Below are 22,294 nucleotides of genomic sequence, written 5' to 3' on the forward strand. Positions count from 1 at the left end.
TTGGTTTCCTGAGCTGGATGGTTAAATAAAATAATTAATCTCCCATTTTGAAAATTAATTAACATAGCGGTCAAAGATGACTTTTTTAGGGTAATGTGCAATTTTGGACTGGTTACAGCATTTCCTAAAAAGCTTTCTTTTTCATAACGTTCTGTATAAAGGTTTTCATTAAAACTGAGAGGGAGTCTATTCAGCTCATCAGTTGCTAATAGCTTGCCGATCTGGGAACCTGACCAGGCCATTACTCGGAAGATGCTAGTGAGAACATCATGAATAATAACCTTGAAACGCTATTATAAAAATTGAATTTGATGCATAAAGTGAATCATTATAACCAAAAGTCTCTTAATAGTTGTTTTTTCAATATTATGTCTTTTTTTCCAAAATGGGGGCTTATTCATTTTCAGGAGTAATATGTATTTTAATTTGAAAAAAGTCAGAATGATTTAGATTGTCTATTTGCACTGTTTCCTCACACTGTCACCATTAAAATAACTAACATGATGTACAGGTAGACAACTAATTAATTGGGGAAATCGCCAGAAATGCAGATTTTGCTAAAGTAATACCATACAAACAACAAAGGTGTTTGCCATGCTGATGGTGTTTCTCTGTTTTTTTTTTCTTTGGGGGGGGGGGTGCTACAATCAAGGCTTTGCGTCAGTATAATTTAGAAGATTTACTGTAGAAGCTACCATAAAGCAGCTTCGATGTGTCTGTACTGACAAAACACTAATACCAGCCTCTGAGCGAAACCCTGACCAGCCCAGTGCTACTACTCCAACAGGCAGTAATTATGCAGTCTTCTGGGAAAGGGACTGAAAAATATTTCTAAGATATAAAGACAGAAATGGGGAATTTAATGGTTACCAACAGCTAGATTGGGTATACTGTAAATAGCCAGACATATTCCAACAGCCGGGCAATGAGCTTTAAGGCTTCATCTGAATCTACGAGGCTCCAGACGAATTCATTCCACTCACAGTGTTTTTCCATAGATGGTGCTTTGCACTGGTTGTCTCTGAAGCGTAAATTGTTCCGTTGCCTATTAAGAAATAACAGACACCAGCTGTATAACCAAACAACATATTACAGCAATTCTACCTTTTTCCTAGAAGTGTCGGTGGGTGCAGAACGACAGGCAGGCGGAGCAGCTTCAGGGGTGAGGTGCTTTAGATAAGGAGAGAGACAGAGGCGTAGGCCAAACGAATGTGAGGAGGAAGAGGAAGTAATAATAATAATTGCTTACACTTATATAGCACTTTTCTGGACACGCCACTCAAAACACTCTATAGGTAATGGGGATCCCCTCCACCACCACCAATATGCAGGCCCACCTGGATGATGCAACGGCATCATACAATAAGTACAAGTATTTATTTTCTAGCCATTGTTTAAAACCTGAAAAGGAAAATGTTGTTTTGTGCTTAAACTGGTGCCTATCCCAGCAAGCAACTCGTTAGATTTAATGGGGAACATTGAAGAGGTACTCGGTTTTGCATTGTTATAGCTTCATAAAGTGCAATATACTGTAAAGATGCAGCCATTCAAAACAATGCGTTATTATGCGGTGTGCTTGTCGCGGTGTAATTCAAGTTACCCTATAATACCGTATTAATACCGTATATTCTCGCATAATACCGCATGGTACAGCAAGTAAAATAATAGTATCTGGAATTTCCGCAATGTGGAGCTAATAAAGCTCAACCTCTCATGTTTTGGCTGTCGTCATCAAAGTCTTTACTGAAGATATTACTAATAGTATTAATAATGAATGACCTTGGACAAGCTGTAAACTCAAAGTACAAATACTTTATTTTTTCATTAACAAAAAGTAACACCACAGCATTCCGTTGATCCAATCACGCATTTGTTTCCAATCATGCAAAGTACAGTAATTTTTGAGAATCTCCGATTCACCATGCCTTTCACATGCTCGTAAAAGATATTGATTTAGAAACATAAACATATTACTGTATGCAAACTGTACCATATACAGTATGTAGATGTATATTTAATTTCTTTATTGTGCACGTTTTAGTATTGAATATTTATATGGAATTTTACCACCGAAGGGAAATTTTAGTAGCTGAGCATAAAAAGAATAGGAGCATAACGCGTGTGAAGGCCATAAACTATATTAATTTTGGAACATAAACATACAGTTTTATGTAAACTGTATATGGCTGGTCTCAGTACTTTAAAGAAAAAATACACACCAGTATTCCATTTCTCCCTAAACATGTTAAGCATCAAAGTCTTTAACTAACATGTGGAATAACATGTGTATAAAAAGTGGTAGTTTTAAGCTTTCCTGCGAATACGCTCGATACCAGAGTAAAATAGGGGTGTCTGCTATTAAATCTCATTTTTCTTTTGCAAACGTCAGACCAGAAAAGGGGGCATACATATTTCAGCTAACAAAATACTTTAGCAAAATGACAAAAACTGCATTCAAAGACTAACAGACTGAAATGCAGTCATTGATAACTGTGCTTAGCAAGGAATTGATTGTTATTTGCAGAAAGAAATCTAGTTTAAAGACCGTTTTAAGACTCAAAGGTGATATTAATAGCAAGAAATTAAAGCACACTTCAAAACCAATTTATACTTAATTAGTGACACTTACTATGAAATGCTGTCTGTCTATGGTTGACTTTAAATCCTTCCCATATTTTGATCTCTGAGTCCATTCTATTCAATGAAAGCTATTGGCAGCACTTCAAAAACATGTGAAAGGGGCAAGAAAATTTAAATAAATCTGATCCCACAGTCCTTCAAAAATCTAATTTGCTACAAAAGAGTGCCTCATCTAAGGTATACAGATCTCTCCTGTCACTTGCAAATTTGAGGTTATTCATGTGTGATTGCAAACAATCCTTAAATCATGAATCTCTTTTGGCATTAACATTAAAAGATCTGTTTGCAGCACCTCGACATAATAATTAGCACTTAAAAAATAACCCCCCCTCCCCCCCAAAAAAAAACATCGGAAACGTCTTTCTTGACTCAGGAACGACGGGTACTTTTTTTCCACACAGCTATCTTGTCTAATAGTCCCAGTAGTATTTTTTCAGGAACAAGGTCTCATTGGCATCCTTTAGGTCAGGTCTCAATGGGCTTATACTGCTGGCAGTGACCATCTCTTCTGCATCATCAGTTTCAGCACTACATGACAAATTGCTCCCCATGGTTATTACCAAAACCAGACCTGAGCCTGAGCATCACTTCCAATAGTCTGATTATGTCTAATTAATAGCAGGCTGAGTATATGCCGCTGCTATTAAGTTTTAAGGCAGTGCAAATACAAAAAATGAAAACATATGAGATGACATTCATTCAGAAGATTAAAACTGCTTTGGTGACCGTCATACTGTCCTAGAAAAACGTCGTTTTCTCTTTTTTATATACCTCGGGGAGGAAAAAAAAAAAGTCAGTCAATTTATGAAACCCTTTCTCTATTTTCTTTTGTCAATGTCTGTGAACTAAATCTGTCTCCAAGGCCAATTACAGTGTATTCAGAGAATACAGATCACGAGAGCTTACAGAATTTTTTTCATGATAAATATTGCCCTTTGTGAAAAATGCATGATTAAATCATACTTAAGACTCCTTTCTTCACAGACTAAAGGACTTTCTGTTCCATCGTCTTCTTATGCATACTGTGTTTACAGTTATTGATGTCTACAGTTGAAAGTGATTTACAATTTTACTTTTGTGAAACCAAACTGAAATGTTACTGTTCCCTCACGGTTTGTCAACCTAGCATGTTATCTGTGAAATCAGAAAATCTAAAATATATATTTAAATATACAGTACCTAACAAATGTTTCTATGCACTGAATTTTAATGGTAAGAAGGAGAAAATGTTTGATGAAAGCACAATAAATATGAATGGGATGATATATATCTTCTATAGACAAAACGTTATCAACTTTAAGAAAGGTTGTTTAATTCATGTGTATCCAGCATAAAATATTTTTTTCTAGCTGATAAAGTCAATACTAATTCATAGAAATGCAATACAATTAGATGCACAAAGTGCTGAGTTAGAAAATCATGTCTGCACTTAATTTTTACCACACAAATGCTGCTACCTGATTTCCCCAGAGAATGCAGGGAAAAGTTAAATTTTCAGATCCCTTAAGAAATAAACAAATAGAGATGGCAGGGTTACATCAAAGAGCAAAATGAAACACTAATCTTCAGAATTTATGTTTGAATGCTTTAAAAAAGGTTGACATGGTTGCGTCATACTGTATGGTAGTGCATAATGAGGAATATATTAATTATTTATATTTATGGGCCAGTAAGTGGCACATTTACCCCTGGAGCAGAACATCCAATATAAAGTTCTAGTATAATAACTAGACACACTGTGCTGTAAACATTGCTATCTTTTTGATGAGACACTTGACTCATTAGGCCCTGACTACCTGGTCCTTAATGCTCTCATGGCAGTGTTCTTATAAAAAGGGGTCTTAAATCCATCATTTCGGCTGAATTCCGCCGGTCTTGCACAATATAGCCTACGCAAAGCCACCCCTTAAAAAAAGACATTTCTCACTTTTCTACCTGATGTATTGTGCAGTGTGGCTGCTGGTGCAGAAAGGCTGTTATGCATCAACCAGGTGGGTGTGACTCACTCTTCAGCAGCGAGGAGTGAGCTGCCTTTTATATGCAAAGAGCATTGGATCGCTCTGGGATGAAAATTGCTGTAAAAGTACAAGATATATGCTGCTTGTCATCTTCTGTGAATTCCAGCCTCAACAAAACCACTCTTCCTTAGCAGACAAAGTGGCTGCGCATCTGTGTATCTCCAAGTTGTATCATGGCATGTTGATTGTCCATCACTGTTCCAGGCTGTTACAGTATTCTGGCACAGGAACAATGGGTTACCACAGGTACAGTGATTTTACCTTTGTACCTAAGTAGTTACATATCTTGAGAGCTTCATGGATTATTGGCACAGATGGAATACCATCAATACTGACCCATCAGAATGCTGCATTATAACAACCTATTTTGCAAAGATTCTTTTTCAACTCATTCTGACAATTTAATCTCAGCTCATTCCAAGTTTAGCACCTGGTGTTTTTTATAAACGACATGAACTTAAGTTCACAGATACTTCACAGTCAACATTTCATTCTGCTCAGTGCTATTGCAGAGCTATGGAAATAAAACATGAACCTGCTGTGTTCTCATAGTACACACAACCCCAAGAACACCACCTCCAAAACAAGCAACAAAAAAACAAATTTGTTACACCAAATCACCAGTATATGGAACCAAACCCTGTGAATTTCTTGAATGGTGTTATCAAAATAAAGTATCAACAAAGAGCAGACAACATTGTTAATCAATAGTCATTTATCAAAATCCTTTTTTTACACAGTGCATTTGCAAGTTGTATCAGGGATATCAGGAAATGGTTGTCCAGTGAGAAGAAAGGATGTTTTTGTATGAGATCTATTAATGAGTGCAGCAAAATGCTGCCACTAGACTAAATGGACATAATAGGGCATGACAAATCATGTTATCTTAGGTTACAACACTGGACAAATTCTCACAGATAGTTGTGAAGAAAATGAGCACAGAAAGAGCTTTAATTAGACACTACTAAATTCATTGCAGCTGTAGATGCCTTGGGGCCTGTTGGTAAGATATATTACATGACAGGAACAATTAATATTGGATGTATTGTGATTCCTCACAATCAAACCCCTAGAATGCCTTTAGACACAAAAGCTGATCTTATTTGGCCCTTGTATTAAAAATATGGGTCTTAAATCACCTCAGATGACACAGCAATTTATTTTTTATGTTTTCCAAAAAGTGAGATTTGCTGGAATCAGATCTATTTTGTAGCTGTAAGCACAAAATAATGCTAAAATACAGTATGTTTTGTACTGTACTCTTCCTTCCAGGTGTTTTATATGCTGATAATTAACTATCATATGGAAAAGTCATCATCATCATCCCCTTTTATTAACCTGTTTAACTGCACTATGGATACTCTACCCTGGGAGTTTGTGCATACCCTGTAACTGCCTCCACCCTATACGTTTGTGCTGTATTTGCACTACATGTCATGCTATTATACTCTACTTTGCGATAGTGACTCCCTCTAGACGTCCATTGCAATTTCTCCACCATTTGGCATCCACACTCTGTTTCTTCAGGATGTTATCTTCATGCTGACATTCTTGTGATTTATCGAAGTTCCTTGGCTTAATGCAAATGAATAAGTGTCTCGGCTTATAACAATATCCATGAAATTATAATTAATAATATACAAATTAATAATAGCTCTTTAATATGTAACTCGAGCAGATATGATTGGAATCACTGTCTTCTTTGACTACATTCACAATATTAGCAAGTAATCAGAAGATGTGCACGGCACGAACCGCAGTCCTACGAGCACCTCTCACCGCCCACACCCGCGCACTAATTAATCAATTGTCATTCCTCTCGCTCTTCCCTATTTGTACCCTCTCACTCCACTCAGTCCCCGCACACTACTGAGAATAACCCTTGGCTTTCTCTTGTGCACGTAAACTACTCTCTACCTGATTTCTGGCTACTCGACCTTGTTTCTCCTCCGGCTTCGACTTCGCCCCGTCTCTCGTTTTGGATTTGGATACTCTCGACCTGAGTCTTTTTGACACCCCACCTAGCTCTTTTACTGTACCTCGACTATTACTTTTTGCCTTTTGCCTTTGGGATTTGGACGCCAATCTCTAGCTACTCCCTACAGTCTCAGCACCGCATAGGGTCCAAACAGATGTTCCTAAAGCCATCACTGACAGTGCATTACAAATATCAATCTAGAAATCAGGAAAAGTACACATGAAAACATCTATGTTAAACTATTAACTACTGTATGTCAAATATGTCCGTACTACATTTAATTCTAAAATGAGAATATAATGTTAAAATTTAAAATACACTTTTTACCACATTTGACAATTATATTCTCAGAAGAGTAAATGTATTTTTGTGTTTTGATTCTCTTTAATGTTCTATGGGCTCGAGGAAAAGCACTTTAAAGTTAATGACTTAGCAATAATGAATCTGAATCCTGTCTAGATCATTGTTATTCATGTCATGACTGTTTCCTACTGACAGATAGTTAAAGAACCTTCTGTGTGTTGATAAGGTAAAGTATAGGGTAGGAAATAACAACAAAAGCCAGTGTAGTATCTGATTAAAGGATGGAGTAACTTGATGACAAGAAGACACCTTATTTCAGTGTGCTTGTTAAAAAAGACCACAACTGACACTTTGTACTCAGAATGAAACTGTACAGGATAACAATTACAGATAAACAATTTAAAAACATCTTAAAGAAGAATGTCTTTAAAACCAGTAATGAACTCCAAAGCCACAGTATTGATTGGTTCTATCACTCTGCAGAAAAAAACCCTCCTGAGTCTGTTTCACAGAGAATTTTAATCTTTAAACATTATCGAGCAAAATGTGGCTCTCAGAGGTTATATCACACACAGACACAGATGCTGCTCATCATTGAGGGAGCTATATTGTGCATGAATTAATACTACAGATTTACAGTACAGTGCTGCACCGTGGTTTTCTGATTGCACCTCACCATAAAGTGGAAATCAATCATATTTCTTCTTCAAAACAAATTCTATCCAATCAGAAGATGGTGCTGTTTTGTAGTGCTACCTGTTATTATTGTGGGTAGCATGATTGCTTAGCCATTTACACTGTTGCCTCTCAGCTCTTGGATCATGGGTGTGATTCCAGAATTCTGCTGTTCTTGTGGGTTTGCTCCGGATTACCATACAATGAGAAGCTAATTGGTTAAGTGGTGCCTACCTATTGCCCATGTGTTCATGAACTGCGTGCTCTGTAATGGTCTGAAATCCCATCCAGGGTTCAGTCCATTTTGTTTCTGGGATGCGCACCTGGGCACTTTGTCTCTTAACAAGAATAAGTTCCTTCTCGTAATGCATAGAAGAGTTTAATTGTCAGTCATAAGGAGCTTATTGCTCGTGTGACTTCAATTTAACAGGGAGAATGGAAATAACAAAGAAAATCCTGAAAAGTGAAAATAGCCACATGAATATCAGGAAATAAATATTTCACTCGCTTTTTCACACAGAGATGTCAAATGAAATTAGTCATTGTACCCTGGATATTCTGTAGAGCAGGGTATTTAGTCTCAGTCCTCAAAGACAGTTCTGCACATTTAATGTCTCGTTCTTGTTATTCTGAATTTTTGTTCCTGCTGTACTTGGCTGCCGACTTTATGACTCAGACACAGCTACTAGAGAAACAGATTTCTCCAAATTGTGCTGTGCAGCAGGACAGAACATTAAATCACTCAATGGAAGCAATAATTGCTGTTATGTTTACTGGAGAGATTGATGCAATTGAAGCTGACCACAGGCCTTAGCTGAAAACAACAAGTGCAAAATTATTCATCAAAAAGGAAGGAAATAAATATAAAAAAACTGCTTTTACTTTTATTATTGCCTTATTAAGGAAGGGCAGTGTTAATGTAATTCATTCATGATTCTTTTATTGCAATTAATTGGCGGCATTACTTAAAGATCATGCACATCACAGATTATAATTCACATTCTTCAGTTATAAAACAGCAAAGGAAATAATATTTGGTCTTTCATTAAATGAAATAGCTTGAGATCTCTTTTGATATCACACAACATTTGAGAGCTATTCCTGAGTGTAGAAAATTTTCTTGGAAACCATTGCTGAAAGAAATACCAAAAATTGCATTATAAGAAAACAGTTCAGAAAAGAAGGGGGTCACATTTATTCACTGCCTTGTAGTTAATATTTTATAGGTTCTCATCTGGCAGGGAGTGAACTGTCTGGACACCTGTATAAGGTCCATGCCGTGTACAATTGTATAGAAAATGTTTTACACCCTTTGGTTTCAATCAGCTTCCTTCTCAGTTATAAGCAGTTTATGTCATATTCCTTAGCATTGGACACAATACAATAGGATTATCAGATAAACCCCTGCTTTTTAACTATTTTTTTCTAAAAGGTGCATTATGAAGGAGAGATCTGCCTGTTTCCTCAGTGATTGCAGAGTGAGAATTGTGATGAGCATCGAAAATCATCACTTCTATCCTCAAGGCACTGGAGACTGGAGAGTGCAGATGCTTCCTTACAGATGGGTTTGCCCCTTTCAGCTATTATAGAATCAAAAGACACTGCATGTCTTCAAAGGAGGAGCACTGTCATTACATAGAGAATAGGTTGCATTTGTTTTCCTAAAATTTGTTTACCTACAATATGCTTACTAAACTTTTTGATCTGGGATGGTTTTTTTTTACATTTATTCATCTAGACACTAAATCTATGACATCACTTAATTTCATAAAGAATAAATAACGAGTCCATAGATACTACAGGTTCCTTGACACACTGGTCTTTATGTTCTCAGGTCAAGTCTTGGTCCTGTGTTTACCGTTCCTGAATTAACCTATTTTCTAAACAATCCTGGGGTCGATTTTCCAAGGGTCAGACAGGGTCTTATCACATTTCTGTTTTCATCAAGTCAATCATAGAAACAAATGTTGCAACAGAGGAAGCAATACAGTAGGTTAGACTAAGGTCTCCAACCAACAAAATGTACAATGTAACTGTGTAGGTTTTGTTACATGCCTTTTTGGTTTTACAGGAAGATCTGTTCAGCATGAGCAAAAGCAACAAAGGGAGCTCGGTGCAAGATGCATTTTTTTGGTGATGATGTCTGCAAACAGGAATAGAACTGATGCTCTGTGCTCTGGCTGCTGCTAAATGTGTGTTCACCCCATGGCTGGAGTATTCTTACTGCATACACTTGTGAACAGGGGTGTGTTTGATGCAGGTTGAATGGTTATCTCAAGGTTTAAGGAAAAACACAATCATGAAAGGGCCTTATCAAATTATTGAAGGATATAATAATAATAATTCAGTTTTATTGGGTAGATCTAAGCATTAATCCAACACAGTATAACAAAATTGCATTTAAAGTAGAATAAAATACTCTGTGATTAAATGGTTATTTTGAAATTCAAATTATTAAATATATTATTCAGTTTTAGTGGTTAAATACTAGTGCTTTTAGTATAATTTATTGTTATTCCAATTACAATAATAAAAATGAGTAATTACATGGTTATAAAATTGGTGCTTTATAAAGTAATCATTTAATTTTTTTAATGGCCTAGATCGCCTGAAACCGTTTACAGAAGAAGTAAATTTGTTCCAGATGGGTAGGTTAGATTAATTGAACGTAGATAAATAAATTGTCAAACTTAGAAGTAAAGGGATAATAGTTTCAAGGGCAAAAAATCAATTTCAGAAGAGAGAAGGGAGGTAGCAATTGAAAAAAAAAACATGTTTCCAATTCAACACTTTGTGGAGTAACAACACATTCTGTATCTGAAATTTTCCAGTTTTGGAATTTCTTTTGTCATGCAGAAGCAGAATATCATCATAGTATATACAGTTCATGCAAAACTAGGAGTTAGTCCTGAAAACGTACTAGCCTTTTTTTCTACAGCATGTCTTCCTGTAAGATAAAATATTTCAGATACTGAAATGATAGCAGGTTTGTTTATTGCCTGCCTAATCTCATTGAAAGATTCCTGTGTTATTATGTGTGAAGTAAATTTAATGTTATGTGTTAATCTGTATCATACTGTATTTATGTAAATTGGATGCGAAAATTTAAATTGGACAATAACTCCAATATTTTTTATCTATATTCTATATTTTAGATTATGTTAAAATGGAACATGGAAAATCAATTTAATCCTTTGTAATACGCTGTGTTCTAAACTTGATAATATCAACCCTGCATATTCCATATTACTAGGCATAAATTGACTATGTTTCATTAGCTTGGAGACTGTTTCAATGCAGATTTCCTTTCTTGTATAAATAAAACATACACTGTACAGTATGTTGAACTAAAAGCTATTATTATGAAAGTCTGAGTAAAAATTGCAGGCAGTTTAAGAATACATCACTTAATACTGACTTGCTCACATTGTAACACTGTGATTTACTGCACACCTATTTAAATCTGAATCATATTCAAATTTTGGAAACTGTTAGTTTTGTGCCTGATTTTCCTTTTCTTTCAGGCCAATTAATTAAATTATTTTGAATATTTTGCATACGAAATTAAACCTTTAATTTGTACTGAAAGCAAAACAAAGTTTTTATCATATACAATTATGTGTGTTCTCTAGATGTCAAAAATGTTCTATGAGCAGTTTAATGAACACAATATGACTACATTTAATGTACAGGATTCAGTTTTCTCCTAACAGAGTGTACATCTACACTGTACTGGTTGCTTGTGTTTTTTTCCTCTTTATTGTATCTTATTGTCTACATTATGTCTTTATTTATGTCGATAACAATTAGTTTAACAACAAGGTCTGTTCTCTACAATTTCATAGGCTCACAGAAGCAATTTAAAGAAACACAACCATTGATCATCCAGAACAAAAACACTTTCCAGAGAGATCAACTGACACATTAGACTGTGTTAACTTAAGTAAAGATGTCTGGATGAAAATGTAAGAACTAAGATTTGTTAACATGGTATTTTGTACTGTCTTTGGAGACTACTATGTCTTCTAGTTTTTGTAACAAGTGAGTTCTTAATGACAGGCTAATTGATTTCAATTTTCCTATTGAGACACATGTTTAAATATTCTTTCACCTCTTAAAAGGTTGAATGGGATCTCTAAATGATTCCAAAGCCTATTTCTGAGTTTCACACCTCTCCTCATTCATTGGCATTAACTGAAATGTGATCAATTCACCTCCGAAGAAGGAAATAAAAGGAGTGTTTGATGTATATACATGCCCACTTGTGTGTGTTCGACTCTAATACTGTACATCACCTATTAAGAGGTGTTGATCAGAATGTAAAGGAGCAGAATCTTAATAAGCATGCTGTGGAAAGACTTTTTATAGTTCTGTATACTGAAGGTGCTGTAAACAATAAGACTGAAGAGCAGTATTTTTTAAACCAATGAGTGCAGAAATAGGTAAATGAAAAGTCCCAATCAAGCAGGAAGACCAATTAAACCCACCAAATAATACCAAATCAAGATGGCAGATAAAGCAATAGCCACACACAGTGGACTCAGAGATGGGACTGGGAACGTTTTGCTTAGGACATATTCATTCCCCGTCAGACTCAATTCTGGCTGCAAATCCAGTTTTGTGTGCTCGGTATTTAAAATAGAATGGCAGATTAGATTCTGGACATGGAATAATGCAATAACAGCATTAGTAGATTCAGACCATCAAACTCTCACAGACAGCTCTACACCCAGAAAGTCTTTAAACATTATGTATGAAAGAGAAACACTAAGGAAACAGAAGCAGTGACAATATTAGACTTCCTAGAAACACCTACTTGATCGTTACTTTGAATCCCTTACTTTGTTAGGATATACGGTATGTGAAACTTACTCATCACTGAGAGACTAAAAAAATATTTAAATACATTATTGGAACTTGAATAGCTACACCACAGCAGGAATAGAGAAAGCCTTTCTGTATATAGGTGTTATCTGCATGATCAAAGATTACCTGCCTCGCAGTGCTAAAGACCTGGGTCTAATTTCTGGGGTACAATCTGCAAGGCATTATGTACTGTATGTTTTCCCTGTGTTTGTGTGGTTTTCCTCTGGGAGCTCCGGTTTCCTCCCTCAGTCCGAAGACATACTGGTAGCTTAATTAGCTTCTGGGAAAATTGGCTCTGGTGTGAGTGTGTATAGTACCTGTTTGTGTGTGTGTGTGAGTTCTGCAATGGGCTGGCGCCCCATAAAGGATACTGCCATGCGCCCATTGTTTGCTGAGACAGGCTCAGACTCCCCTGTGACCCTGTATTGGATAAAGAGGTTAGAAACTGGATGGATGGATTTACAGTTTATAAAATATTGAAAGCTGTAGTTGTTTCCAAAAAAGCAGTCAATCTCACAAAACTAAAATTAATTTGGAAAAATACAGTTTTCGACAAGGCCGCTTGAGCAAATCTGAATGTACAGTATTATAGAAATAGAAAAATGTGCTTAACCTTTTTTTGGCTTAGTGAACCAATGTTTTATTTTACAAAGCTGTCAAGGTCGATTGCTAAGTCACTCAGGTAGTCTCAGGTACTTTGTGACGTAGTTCTGGAAGGAGCAAAGAGGGCGGATTTAACCGTACAGTATGTGTGTGTGGAACACTGCATGTATCCAAATGCAAAACAGCTTGCGCAATGCTCACAAGGGTCTGCAAACATACTGCAGCAAGGGCGACAAGCAGGCATGGAGCTCTTCTTTCTGGCACAGAATTCTAATTAGCACCAGTGTTTGATTTCATTCTCCAGGAGGCAAAGGATCATAATTGGACCTAGGGCTTCTCCATAACAGATTTGTCTGATTAATTTAATTTGAATGGAAAATGCATTAAAAAAAATAGACAAATATAATTTCCTGAATAATTTGCAGGACTGTTTCAACAGAGATCAGAGCCACAGGGAAAGTGAATTTAATTCTCACAAGTGTGCTAGATTAATGCACCACGGAGGGAAAGAAAAGAAGCAGTGAGCACTCTTCGCCTAGGCTAGGAACTACTGAGTGAGTGGCAATTATTTCTGCAGATGTGAGTACCAGAATACTCATATATATTTCATACATTGGACGTCTGAGAGTGAAATACACCCAGCTTACTATGAATATGGGTAATGAACACCTATTTCCCAGTGTTCATTATTTCGCATCTCTCTTCACACTATTACCATCCTTGCAGCAGCTTCTTGACTCATCCCACAGGGAGTCAAATGGACTTGTCTTTATGAGCAGGCTGTTGTTCTCTCACCAAGTTAAAGCCAAACCTGTTATCTCAAATTGTTCATGCACTGAACTACTTAAAATTAATGTGAACCCTACTTCTTTGAAATACACTTGAGGTACAAATATACATACTGTAAGAAGTACGCATATAAAGTATGGTAAAGTAGTTCAAGTAGGTGACTGAGTCAGCATGTGTAAGGTAGAAGGGTAGCTGGTCACTTCTGCATTGTGAACAAAATCGGAGTCATACAGGTGTTCATGATAAGCACAAGTGGATAAACTGTGAGGATGAATCTTAAATCTTAATGTTTATGCCAAACAGAGGTCCCACTTTCTTTTTTTCTGAAAATTGTGCTAGGGCCAATTTATATACAGTACAGTATATATAAAATTGTAAATAAAGGTAATAATTGATAAACATTTCTCGTAGAAATAGTACTTAAAATAAAAGTAGAGCTTTTCTACAAGGAGCAATTTTGGTATACCTGTATCTTCCTTTATAGGCTTTAGAGCTTCACATAATTATAACTACAGTTGCATGACAAGTAAAATAATAAATAATTGATTTCTGTCAGCTACAGAAAACAAAGAGGGAAAACAACTCCTGAGCCTTACGATTCAGCTGTCAGTAACATTCCTGTATACTGGCATTAACAACAAAAATATACCACAACGGTGTTGTGACAAATATCATCAGCCTACAGAATATAAAAAAGCTTTTTGCTTGCAAATGTATTCTTACATTTTTTTAGATCAATGGAGTCTCAATAGCAAGTTTAATCCTTTGCAAATGAGTTATCCCTTTGAAGCAGGTTAAATTGTTAAAATAAAAAGACAAAAATAAATCCCCAAAACTTTTTTTTAAAAAGTGTAGAAGATTAGTTGTATTCTAAAGACTTTGAAATGGGGGGTTTTGCAATGACTGTTACAAGGGAATTCAATAATCATTTCAATGTTGTGCTCTATCTTCTTTTAAACCAAAGCACCCTGCCATAGGTAATTATAACAATGATTTCTCAATCACTTGAAGCTTTTAAAAGTAAATATGTTCATTTTAAATTACTTGTGTACTGGAAAAGGAATCCAGAGTATCTTTTTTTTTCAGAACTGACAAGTAAAATGCATTCTATGATTTTTACTGTATGTATATTTTAAAAAAGAAACATAAAAAATGCCCCACTGTGAATTTACATTAAAAAAGTACATGATGAAGTCTGACACTATCCTGCCTGAAAACAGTAAATCACAGTGCCTGGAAGGTATATAAATAATAACCATGAACAGAGAAAAAAAACAGTCAAAATCTTGGAGATCTTACAGATGACCTATGCCCATTATTAAAATATTATCTCTGTTTTGTGTTCGGAAAGATTATTTTCTTTTAAAGAAATCCATGCATTGATTAATTATAGGTAATCCTTTAGCTTGACCAGATTGTGAGAAAATGTAATACAAGTATCAAAAATCCAGAAAGATGCTGAAAACATTCAAACCAATGGGTTTCTTCAGCGAAACATGAACCAGGTGGACCAGGTTTTACTACAGAACAGGAGGCACCTCTGTACAAACTGCTACATGTTGAAGCTGATACCCTGGGTACTTTCAGAAATGTTTGGATAGAATCCTCAAAACAAGCTACTAGCTACCAAACAATGCAGATGGCTGGAAGGTTTCCTCATTTGTTCATTTTAAACTCTTATGTTCCTAATCTTCTAATTATTTTCTGTCATTTAAAAAATCAGATAAAAGTTTTAAACATTTCATAGTATCTATATTTCTTGCATGGTTAATAAAACAGGACTGTCTGTGGACAAATGCAGAACCTTAAGGCATGCAGTCAACATGCATAAACTCAAGCAGTTTAAATTGCATGCAAATGATGAAATAGAACTCATGAAAGAGGCTGAACCTTTGACTTTTAAATGGAAACACTAAAATTAGATCTTATGTAAATTGACAGGGGGCAACATTTTTCACGTGTCTTTCTCTTTCAGAAGGCAGAATTAAGATAATGTCCAATGCTTAAGACAAGTCACTTTGAAACAGTGTGACAAATTCCTTCCAGAGTAGATCAGATTGACATGTTTCTGAACTTTGACACAACCACCTCTTTGCTTTGTTCTAAGAATCCTGTTGAATAATATAGTCAAGCAATTCCATTGACCAGAATGACTAAAGTCTCTGCAATTTCATTTTACCCTCATTGAAAGAGTCACATGCCCCAATGTGTTGCATTGATATATTTTTCTAACAAATGCACTTTATTCTACATAAAGTATTTACCTCATTACTACTGTATATCTCCTCTTTAGGAGGATACATATTTAGTGGTGTAATGTGATACTTCTGGCAAACAAAATAATATTAGACAAGGAATGTCAGAAAATCAAACAATGTAAAATGCTTTGGTTGTGAATACTAAAACATTAAAAATAGGGGCCTTTCATGTAATTTTATGTAATTGTACGTAATGTTCTCAATACTTTTAAGGCCTTAAATTGTCTTATATAAACAATAGGCACATTAAATTTGTTAACTCAATATTTACTGTATATAGTACAGCCATCAAAAGTTTTCTAAAAGTTTATTTATTTGTGTTGTATATTCTGTCTCCAACCACCATTAGTGGTTGTGGGAGCATTTTCAATGCAATGTTTTATAGATTATAATAAATATTTAATATATAGGCACATACACTATATATCTATCTAAAAGGTTTGAGTGGGGTGGATATGCATTATCTGCAAAGGAACACATAAAGCTTAATTCCACACTGAAAAGCAGATCAAAAAGACACAATAGTTCAACTATGTAGTAGCAGAAGAAGACTCAAATTCTCAAAACTTTTTTTTTCTTTTCTGCTTTTCAGCTTTGAATTAACCTCTTCTTGCTCCTTATCTTTCCCCTAGATGTCAATATGCTGTATATATGCATTTTGTAAACTAGGGAGTTGTGAAAACTTGATTCATGTTTTTCAAGAGAAACTGTAGGATTATTACAACAGATTTATGGAATGGCTCAATTTTTTGTTTTTTAAACCCATATATTAATTCAGAAAAGTTTTAAGACAGATTGAGAACAATTAACTTCTGCTTTAAAAAGTAAATATTTGAATAACACATTTTTAAAGAAGCATTTAAATACAATTTCATTAATTTGTGAAATACTGTAACTCAATACTTCTGTATGTGTCAAACTGCGTACTTTCAGATTCAGAAGATTCATTTTGGGAGGCTTAAACTTATTTTAGTATGAGCATGAGAGATCTGAGCTGAATTGACTTACTGCTTACTGACTCCAGTCTCAAGCCTCCTGGCTTCAAATGTCATATAGGACACATACCACAAGATTCGTGTTGTCTCACATCATCTCTCTCAGGATGGGCTGAATAGCCCCCTTTGGTTTGCGGCATTTATTATGTTCTTTCCCTCAGAGAACCATGTTTTCATGTTTATAAATCATCCAGAACCGGGTTTCTGAGTGTGAACAAGCATGCACACACATGCAATCTTAAATCATCTGAGGTGCAAAAGCTGATTTACTACATTTGAGACGACAGCAAATGTTATTGGAAATGTGTCTGTAACAATTTTAAAATGTCATATGCTCCTATATTCTCATTATATATTAAAAACTGCACTTTGTAATGCTTTCTGGTGCTTTTTTTTAAAATGAGATGTGAATAAGGCAGAAGGTACCCTATACACACTATATTTCCTTTATTTGCCTTTAATACTATAATAACTAAGTGTACACATGAGCAAATGTCTGCAAAATGTAGGTGTGGAATGATGGATTAAGTGCCTTTTTACTTCAAGAATATGAAAAAATATGTAGGATAGTGACCACTGATTGAACAGGCTCATTAAGGACCTTTTTATCCAGCCCCCAAAGGAACCATTTAAACTAACTTCACTAATCACACCAAAGTAACAAAATCTATAGCAGAGAGTAAGATATTTTGGGTGAATAAAGTATTTGAAAACAGATGGTAGCTTCATTTTTACTTGTTCCTCATTGATATTTTTAAGACTTTCAAGCTGGCTAATGCAAATACCTACTCTCACCTGCTGTGGACCTTTAAATTGACAACACATTGTTCTTTCACTTCACTACAACAGCCCAAACCTTTGTGTACAAATTATCGACTGTTTTAGTTAACTTTCCATGAGAACTGACTGAAGCAAAACTAAACATGGATTTATTATGCATCTCAAGATCCCTTAACAACTGCTGTTTGCAAACAGGGAATAAGGGAATGCATCTAGACTAAACACAGGCTGATTGATGTAGGGTTTTTTAAGGGGGGATATGTCTTTCACACAATGTGACAGCTTTCTGTCTGGAGCCGCTTTCTGCTAATTGGAAAGTCTTTTAAATGATAAACAGTATCGCAGCAAGTTCCACTTTCATCCGTTTTGCATTTTTATAGTCAATTAAATTTCAGTTCTTGTCTTGCAGGTGCTCCATGAAATGTATAATATTTACTGTATACAGTACAGAGAAATAAACAGGATCTCTCTGCAATACCTAAGTTAAAAAAGTGTTTTTAGGAAGTCAAACTTTTAGCACAGAATATATATATATAGTTAACAGTATAGGAAATTTGCAGCACTGATATTTACAGTAAGGAATGAAATACTAAGATACTGTATGTAAACAGTTCAGATGTGTGTAATTTTTATAAAGAATAAAGTTTCTTTAGACTTTAGATAAGGTCCTTTTCCCTTTATTTATTTAAACTCCCATTTTTGTGTGGTTTATGTTATGTGGTATTATTTCCCAAAATTCAAACAATTTTCTATTTTTGTAAATGGAAAATCTTAAAAACATAGTTAATTTAAAAAAAGAATCCACCCTGTGAAACACAGACCAAAGTCTTTTTAATTAAAGGTCAATGTTTTACGCAGATTGCAAGATCCAGCTCACACATTGTTCTGCCTTGGAGGGTAGGCTGTCATGCATGTTTGATCATAGACAGTCAGGGGACTTAGAAGTTGCAAGTTACTGTTACAGTAATAATGAAAGAATGGTGCTCTTTGAATAAAAAAAAACACAATTCTTCAAAGTACCTGTGGAATTTGTTTTTGTGGTCTAACGTCTAGCACGTTGCACTGTGTGGTTTGTCTGTGATGAGATTATTGGCTGATTGAACAGGATGAGAACATGAAAAATAACAATCAATATGAATACCAATCAAAATAACATTGACCTCCTATAACAGACACACTAATCTGTAGCAAGAGAAAAAAAACAATTATGAAATAGATCTACCTCCCAAAAGGAAGAAAAGGTTGAGATGACAGTTGGCTGCTTTTGCCTCTGTATTTGGTAACAATTGTCTTCATACAGTAGAAATAATTAAATATTTAACTTATAAAGATTTGTCTCTTCTATATAAAGCATACATGTCATGCCCCCAGCAGCCAGAGGGCGCTCCCACTCTGTCCTGTCCCTAGTTTCCTGTGCTTTGCTGTCCTTCCGGTGTCTCTCTCTCTGGGGTTATATATTTCTGGGTCACACTTTCCTCCTCGCTCAGCATTGACATTCGGATGTCCTGAGACCCGCCTAGCATCCAGGTCGCCCCATGTCCGCTGCCTGAGAGCACTGGTTTCTATACGACTCCTGAACTGCAGAGCCCAGGCTGATCACCGTCCCGCCGACATCCGTGACAGTTCAACAAATTAGTCTCTCCCTATATACTGTATATGCATTAATGCTTTTAAATAGGACTGAGAACATTAGCTAGCTACTGTATTTAGTTTTATAATTTTAGTCATGAAAGGCTGGACTAATAGATCCAAAGACATAAAACGTTTTCAAAACCAAGTTTTTCAAAACCAGTCAGTCTTTTCAATCGACGTCTTCTCGATATTTTAACAGCATGGGGATGAATGTAAAATTAGAAGGGTTAAACAGCTACTTTTGAAATTAAAACAGCAATATTCTAAGCTCAATCCAGTTGTTGAAATAAAACAATCTGAAGCAATTAAGGCTGTTTAGCTAAAATCTCCTTTTGATTACCATTGGATGAAAATAGCAACGAATGTGACATGTTGCACTGACAAACAGAATTGTATTTTTGGAATTCCCAAGGCAAACAGAAAATTATGCTGACAGATCTTCTGTACTGAATTTTATATAACTTTGTGCCAATTAGACAGGAAATAAAATAAGATACAGATACTAATTACAGGCATTTACAGTATTACTACTTTGTTACAGAAACATTTTATTGAGGTCTAGTAAATGTACTGTAAATGTCCAATTAGTCCAAAGTATGGCAATGTCTCAGGTATTGTCCTTAATATGTTTTAGTATGATACCTAGTGTATGCACAACTAACTCAAACCTTAAAGGAAATGCTTAAAGTAAAGCATGACTTTAAACCATATGCTTTTTGCATACAAATATTTGTAACATACAGCATAAAGTACATTTTGTTGCTCTGGTACCTTATGACTGCAATTAGAGTCTGAAGTAGCCCTGGAAGTACAGCATGTTTTTCAGCAGAGAAGGAGAATTTTTATTTAAGATCCAACAATATTCTGGTGCTTCACAAACTCTGGTCTCTAATGGGTTGCCACACAAATGAACAGCTACTCAATATCTCCTCCAAAAGGAGATGAACAAGAAGAGGATTATTCCAGACATGATGAAAGACAAATCCTCTTGTCAGATGGATCTTTGATCAAATACAGAGTGAGCTCTGAGACTGTAGGCTGGTGCATTCTGCAGCAGAGAAAATGGTTAAGAATCCTTGAAATTTCAATTCAGGGTGCATTTGGTGACCTGCTGTGCAACTTATATAAATTGACTCAAAGGAAAAAAAAAAAAAAAAACAATGAGTGAAGTACATGGGTGTTTTTCCATGCGAACCTTCGACTCAAAAGAATAGAGTATGCAGTTTCTGGGAAACAATAATAAACATCAATGCTATGTAATTGCCTTCAAACTGTGTATTTTGGTGTTTGAAATAATGGGAGGTATATCGGCTAGAGTAAAAAAACTACTTTGAGAAAAATGCTAAACAGATAAAGTATAGCAGAACCAAAATCCAATGGACAAGTGAGTTCTACTTTAACTACTGTTGTTTAGAATCACGGCATTTTAGTGAGAATTCATATCTTTGGCTATGTACTGTATGCACACAATTAAAAGCAATTTGTAAAAAGAGAAAAAATAAATAGAATAATCTGTGATTTTCCAAAAGTCTAAAAACAATTACATTGTTTACCTTTTATAGTAAGGTAACCTTTTTATAGTCAGGTTATCTTTTTTTCCCAGAATATCAAAAATGTTTACATTCCAAAAGGCAATAAACTGAGAATTTAACATTCCATTCTCAAATGCATTTAATCCCCATTTCCTAATTTGCTTTTGATACATTACTCCAAGGATAACCCATTTGCTCTATGAGCCCAAACAATAAAACCTCATCATAAAGCTTGTACCTCATAATAAACCTCATGTTAAAAAAAGCAGTAATAAATGCTGTGTCACAAACTCTTGGACAGATAATTTAGTATCTCACAGATTATTAACAACAAAACTACATATATTTGAAGACATATATTGTAAAAAGGAAGTATTGCATGCTCATGATTCTCCATATAATCTTAAAATAAGATTAGTGGAATTTTTCAATGTAAAAGAGTTATTCAAATAGGCCTTGCAGTTACTTTGAACACTCCTTTCTGTCTTTCCGTATGTCTGTAATGTGCCTTACATCTTCACCATTGGCAGGTGAATTGCAATACACCACCAACACATTGCACTTTAAATTGCATTTACCGTATACTGTATTTCTCCAGCTAAACACAAGGTAAGGCTCTGACCGCTCTAGTCTTGTATAACATCAAAGTCAGGACCACGTTACATACTGTAAGCTAGGCTCTTATTTCCCCAGCTGTCATTCTCATTCATACTGCTAGAACTGTTATTGATCCTGTGCCCTTAGGTAGCCTTTTAGGTCTGTCTGGCAGTCTGCCTAGAACCCCAGCATATCAGTCTGTTCTGTTTATTGTATAGCATCTTAGTTAGTTAGTTGGCACTCCAGTCAAATCTCATTGTGTGTATCCCGGCATGTTGTTTCTTGGCTATCTTTTCTAACTACTGCCCTTTTAGCCCCATATTGGTGTTTTGGCTTGCTCACTGTTTTTCTAACTACACATACAGTATTCTTTTTTTTGTGTGTTTTCCACGCCCTTTCCTGGAAACAGACCTATTTCCTCCTCATAACATATCTGGGGTTGCTTCTCCTTGTCATACAGGATTGTACTGGCTTCCTACAGTACATGTCCTCTTGGTCTGTAACGATACCTCCTTTCTTAGCATATTGGTACTTCGGCCATCTGATCCCACCGCATGCTGTTCTGGACAGTTTTCAACATAATCAAATCATGGATTTCATCAAATTGAAGGGATTGTTTAAGGACAAT

This window comes from Lepisosteus platostomus, chromosome 13 (assembly GCF_059453375.1).
Source record: "Lepisosteus platostomus isolate fLepPlt1 chromosome 13, fLepPlt1.hap1, whole genome shotgun sequence".
NCBI lineage: Eukaryota > Metazoa > Chordata > Actinopteri > Semionotiformes > Lepisosteidae > Lepisosteus > Lepisosteus platostomus.